Here is a 6,338-nt window from a genome sequence, read left to right as displayed (position 1 = left end):
TAGACAAATTGCTTACTATACAACCCATCTCATTGTCCACTCAGATTCTTTGCTAGATACCAGAATGTCCTTGATCTTGATAGAAACCTCTAGCCAAGGTAAGCACCAATGCTGAAATAAACTTACTATCATACAGATAAACATGGATGTATGAAAAATCAAGGAATGTAGAAGAAAGGTTTTCCTGACCATTAATACACATACATTTTATCTGCCCCTGGCAAGGCACACCAAATAATCCTAAAAGACCAAAATCTAAATTCTAAACTTCACTTCTATAAGAAGCAACAAAGTCTGCTTATAAGGAACTTAGAGAATTTTCTTTCTCAATTGCCTTCATTATCCAAAGCCACCCAAATCATCCAAGATGCTTTTCTAGGCAAATCCTGGCTTACTCATCATGGCCTACACATGATGGAAACACAAATTAATCTCTCCCTTTTGTTTGCTTCAATATCATCATGCAGTAGTTTGAAAGCAATGAAAGTTTTAACAAGAATCAAGGAGCAAAAAATGAAGGTAAAATAAAATAGAATCCCTGCAGACATTTGGTTTCAGCTAATGGGTTTTAGGTAGTACTTAGACAAGGGTCAACATTCATAATCATGTTTTCTTCATAGTTTCTTAATCCAAATTCAAAAGTAGTGGTTTCTTTTATGAATATTTTATCAGACAAGAATAAATGCAACATTTTATTTGGATTACACCACTCAGTGAAAGGGGGAAATAGAGAAAGGCCAATAAATCTTAAAGAGTTAATTATTTATACAAAGAAAATTTACTTGCTATGCTGTGACTTGTTTTATTGGTACACTGCAGTTCAATTTAGATTAAGAAGCAGAAAGATTATTGTTTCCCAACAGAGACATATCATAAATAAATACAGCAGAGAATTTTTTGTGTGTTTGTGCCAAACCATCCCTAAATATTCAGAATAAAGAGAAAAATGCATTCCTAAAATTCTTTGTTTTAGACTCTTGAGGTAACAATTCTCTACACTTAACAAAAATTTGGTATTGGGGCTAATGAAGAGAGGAACTGATTAGAAGTGATACAAATTAGACTGTCCAGAAAAAGCTGGGCATAACTGGCTTTCTAGTAGACCCTGTCAGATTCCAGACATCTTCACAGCTGCCGAATAAAGCAAGGCCTCTCTCTACACCTCCATCTGTAATTCCTAACTTTTAACTAATCTCAAGGCATCATGACAATCATCCTGACAGGAACATGGGAGGATTGTGCTTCCTATCTTTGCACTGTTTGTATAGAAATGGGTATCTAGTTCTGTCCAATGTGTGGTGCACATAAGTGAATGTATCCCCTTTTTAGATGGGGAAAATTTCATTTTTAATTCAGGTCCTTTAAGAACTCTTTCTTCCCCTTTTATGAAGTCTGGAAATGTTTAAGAAGGTGGTTGCTCCTTTAGTATGATGCCCAAGTAATTACAAAGAACAGAATCCCCCTGTTGATCAATTACAGACCAGGAGTATGAGGGAGAAGGAAACCTTGTTCTTTATACATGGGCCCTTTGAAGGTTTTCCTTACATAGCATAACCTGGCTGATTTTTTTTTACTGAGACATAAAAAATTTCTAAATTTTTTTCTTAATTATAATGATGTGACAGTAAAAGCAAATTAAATAAAGATGTGAAGTACACTGTCTAGGAAGTAACCACTTGACATCTGGTACAGAATATATTAGAAAGCAAAGAGAAAATATAGAGAGATTTTTGAGAAAAAAACATGAGAAACATGCATCCTAAAAATACTAGTGAGCAAGGAAAAGTACATGAAATTTTAAAAATGTCAAGATTATTCTCTCTGTTCTAAACCTAAAACTTAGCACCATGTACAAACTTAAAAAACAATACCAGGTACAATGGCACACACCTGTAGTTCTAGCTACAAGAGGCTGAGACTAGAGGATCAATTGAGCAGAGGAGTTCAAGACCACCCTGAAAACACTGTAAGATCCCATCTCAAGATGTTAATGATGATGATAAAAAAGTTCAGTATTTAGTCAATTAATATATTAATTTATATTTTTTCTCATCAATTGGTCCCTCCATACCAAACAGACAGGCTCTGGGAAGAAGACAAGATATTTGTCTGATATGTGTCTGAATGACAAAATCTTTGAATAAAAGTGAAATGTTGACACTCAAATCTGATATGAATTTTTCAAAATACAAAGCCAGAGAGAAAAGGCACCAAGAACACATGATATCACCTGCAGCTGCAACTTCCAAATGAAAAGTGAAAAAGGAACAAATGTGGTCTCATTACTTTCCATAGAGGGAAAGATTCCTTACCACACAATGCTGATTATACCAGATTATCAAACGCTTTATAAATTCTGGAAACTACAGAATATGTATATATATACAGAACAGAGGCAAATGACCACTATACAGGTATGCCTCACCTTCAGAGGTTCATGTGTTATAGAAAAACTTGGGGAAACCAAATTGTAGAGTCAAAGAAACTTCCCATTTTAAGGTTTCTTAGACTGAAATTATTTTTACTGGTTGCAATTTATTTGTCTTGTAATTCTTAATTCTCATTTTTAAAAATTAGCTACATTTGAGCCTTTGTTAAATTTTAGCCTTTTGATACAAGAAGTCAGATGGCATGATTACATTAATACCTGTTTGAGTTCAAAGTTTTCCATTGTTCCAAACAGAAAGGAGGAAACTTATACTTAGTCCCTGGTTAATAAAAACTTAGAACCATGGCCATAACTAAGAATTATTGAAAGTGTGCAGAAGCTTCTATTTTCAAGACCTATGGGAAAACTTTCATTTATATCCAAAATGTGAGGGAACATCCAAAAATCCTTAAGCTGTCATCCAGAGATGGTATGGCCAATGCATACCAGCAATGATTGTCCTCATAGAACACGCAGCAACAATAACATTTATGCTGATGTTGATCTGCTGAGTGAAGCTAGAATAATTTGTGCAATTATGGAACTCTAAATTTCCCCCAAGTTTTTTCCTAATTCCACAGTGAATTGAGTTAAAGTTGTTCTATAAAAGTATACAAGTTCCTTAGGTAAAGTTCAAGAGTAGATAGTACCCTTCTCTCAATTCATATTTCTTTATGCACCCTTTTCCAATTGGCCAGAAGCAAGAACTGGTGTGTAAACCATAGAAGGGTCATGGATATACCTCACAGACTTTAAGGATTCATAAAGCTGACTAGTCAATAAAAGTAATCCATGTACTTAGAATCATTAAATTTCACTTTCTGGATTATAATGTAGTAGTCATGTGATGCTTTGTAGATAGATCTTGGCTAAAATTAATCAAATCTCTGTGAATTAATACCAACACTTTGTTCAGTTCATTTGGACAGAATACGAACTCAATAGAGGATGTATGCTCTCTAGTTACATGGCCCCAGTATCCTTATACTCAGTAATGCTGCTACAGAACATACCCCTGATCTTGGACAATTCTCTGCATTGTTTCTGAAGTAGTCCCAGTATGGACACAGTGACCGGCTCTGCATGTATATACACATTATACGTACTTGTCAATCTACTTCATACATGTTGTTTGATATGTACCTCACATGTATTATATATATATATACATATTGGAATAATATGTCATGCATGACAGAGAGATCAATAAGAGAAAGAAGGAATAAGGACATTATACACCTATTATGTGGGAGGGTCTTTGAACACTTTACACATTATCACACTTGACACAACTGTGTAGGTATTATGTCTGTTACACAGACAAGAAAACTAAAGCCCAGAGTGTTTTGTAGCCTGTGCTGAGTTGTCAAGTTGCTATATAATGAGTAGAGCTTCAATGGATCTGGCTCTAAAGTCTGTGTTTCAATCTCGCTTGTCCCCACACCAAAACTCATTCTCCCTTTCCAGTCAACTGGCTACTGTCCAGCCATCAGTGAGTCTCATTGCAACAGGCCCATTTACAGGATTCACACTTTCACATCAGGTTTTTCCTCCAAGTTGGATAAACTTCTTCCTCCTTAACTAATCAAAAGCCATTTTCTACATGAAGTCTCACTTCCCTCTCTCAATGTGAATTGCACAACTTGGTTTCTGTGAGTATATTAGTTTGGGGAATGTCCTTTCTTATATTGCTTCTAATTAGATTATTACTTCAAGTGACATTATAAATTCTTGTATTTTAGTTTTCCTTGAATTCCATTGCCCTTTTTCTCCTCACTGTTGATAGGTCGTAAGTATAAAAATGCTTCACTGCATTGGAAATGCTATCATTTCATTATTTTATAATAAATTAATAGACAATGTCATGTGCTAAAAAAAAAAGTTGTGTTGAACTGTGAATCAAGAGGCTCAGTTGACATTCCATGTCATAAATAAGCTGTACCATTTGAGACAAGTAGTTCAGTACATCTCACTTTTTGCAGCTGTAAAAGAATGGAATCAGACTAGACAACACATAAACAGAATGCTTCTCCTTATGTTTTAAATTGTGTTTCTGAAAAGAAAAATTATAACTGTAGTCATATGGTTTTGTAGCCAAGTTTACCAATATTTTTCTCTATCTGGAAACAAGTCTCCCTTTGTGTCTTCTACCTAATTGATAAGGTCCAGCAGATGTGGTATGTCAAATATAGACATTAACAAAAAGTTCTTTTCAAATTATAGCCAGTTTCCCAAAGCAAAATCCCACCCACTCATCCAGATATATTTAACACATGTGTTTCTGTAAACATGATTTATTAGTGAAAATCACAGTGTTCCCTGTTCTGAAACTCAGACTACCACCTGTGCATAATACACCAGGAGTAAAATAATATGTCCACATGTAAAACTTGGGTGAAAGTCAATTCCATCTCTCCAACCATACTGTATTTCCTTATATTGCAGTTTTTATTTAGTTTTCTCTTAAGTTGTTCACATGTATTGAAGGTAGAACATGGACTCAAATTGTTTAAATGAAGACTTTATGAGGTTTATTGTTTATCTAAGGAATACACAGGCATTAATGTAAGGTTGCATATTGCAGGTAAACCTCAAAATTGAAACAGCACAAATAAATACCATGAGAAGTATAACAATAGTTGCAATGGAATATAGCATTCATTACAAGCCATTTTTTGCTTTCATACTTACTCCCTTTAATTCATCATTCCATTTACTCATTTGAATATGAAGTTACAAAATATCTACTATGGATCAGAACCAAGCTTACTCCTTAGTTTGAATTTTATCATATGAGATTAAGTGTTTTACTTCTAAAACATACTATATGAAGGTTTAAAAAATATAAGTAACCTAAAGAATTAAATGTGCAGGGTAAGCACATTTAATGTTTAACTTTGTGTGCTTAATAACACATAAAGTTTATTATGTGCTTAATAACTTTATGTTCCTAATAACTTTATGTTTAACTTAAAGAAAAATGTTCCCCAAAAGTCAGGAAAAAAAGAAAGAAAAGTATGGAGAGTAAGGAACATGTGAGCTTCATCTAGCTAGGAGAAAATCATGGTTGATCAAATGGATGAGGTCTAGGAATGATGGGAAAAAAACTCCATTATTGCCTTTACTACTATACACTGTTTGAAAGATACTCATAAAGGCAAAGAGTAAGTTTTCTAATACAGTAGAACAATTTTCTTGCCTTTCTATTTTTTTCTTTTGCAGTAATGGGATTGAACCCCGCACTCTACCACTTGAGTCACACTCCTAGCATTTTGTTTTCTAGATATGGTCTCACTAACTTTGCCCTGCTGACCTTGAACTCACAGTGATCCTCCTGCCTGGGCCTCCAGAGTAGCTGGGATGATAGGTATGCCCACCCCCAGGCAGTGAAATAGCAATCAAATCCAACCCACCAGATTTATGTTTCCCTGTATTATCTCTGATGCCACACCTAATATGACCACATCTTGATACAAACATAGATTCCAACTGACAAATTATTCAAATACTAATAGATACTCCACCGAGATATCATTACCTTTCTTAACCAGCTCAATTGCCTGACATTTCGTGTTTTGGAGACTCAAGCAGAGTTGGACATTTTGATATTATTGAGTTTAAAATGTATACATTATATTATGAACATTAATGCCTTGGGTAAGCAATAGTTTTCTAGTTCTTACCTTTTCTGTGGTCTTTAGTCTTCTTGTCTTAACAAGATCTCCCAATAAATAAGTGCCTAGAATTAACTCGCATGGCACATGGGAGCCCCAAACATTTCTCAGAAAAAGAAAGCAATAAAGAAATAGAAGGAATTTGTAGATGTGTTGGCTTATTTTTCTCAGTTTACTTGGGGAGGGGCTGTTGGTTTTATCTTTCTCTAACTGAACTTAACAAAGTTAATGGCAGC

This window comes from Castor canadensis, chromosome 4 (genome assembly GCF_047511655.1).
Source record: "Castor canadensis chromosome 4, mCasCan1.hap1v2, whole genome shotgun sequence".
NCBI classification, from domain to species: Eukaryota; Metazoa; Chordata; class Mammalia; order Rodentia; family Castoridae; genus Castor; species Castor canadensis.
Note: the sequence above shows the minus strand (reverse complement) of the source record.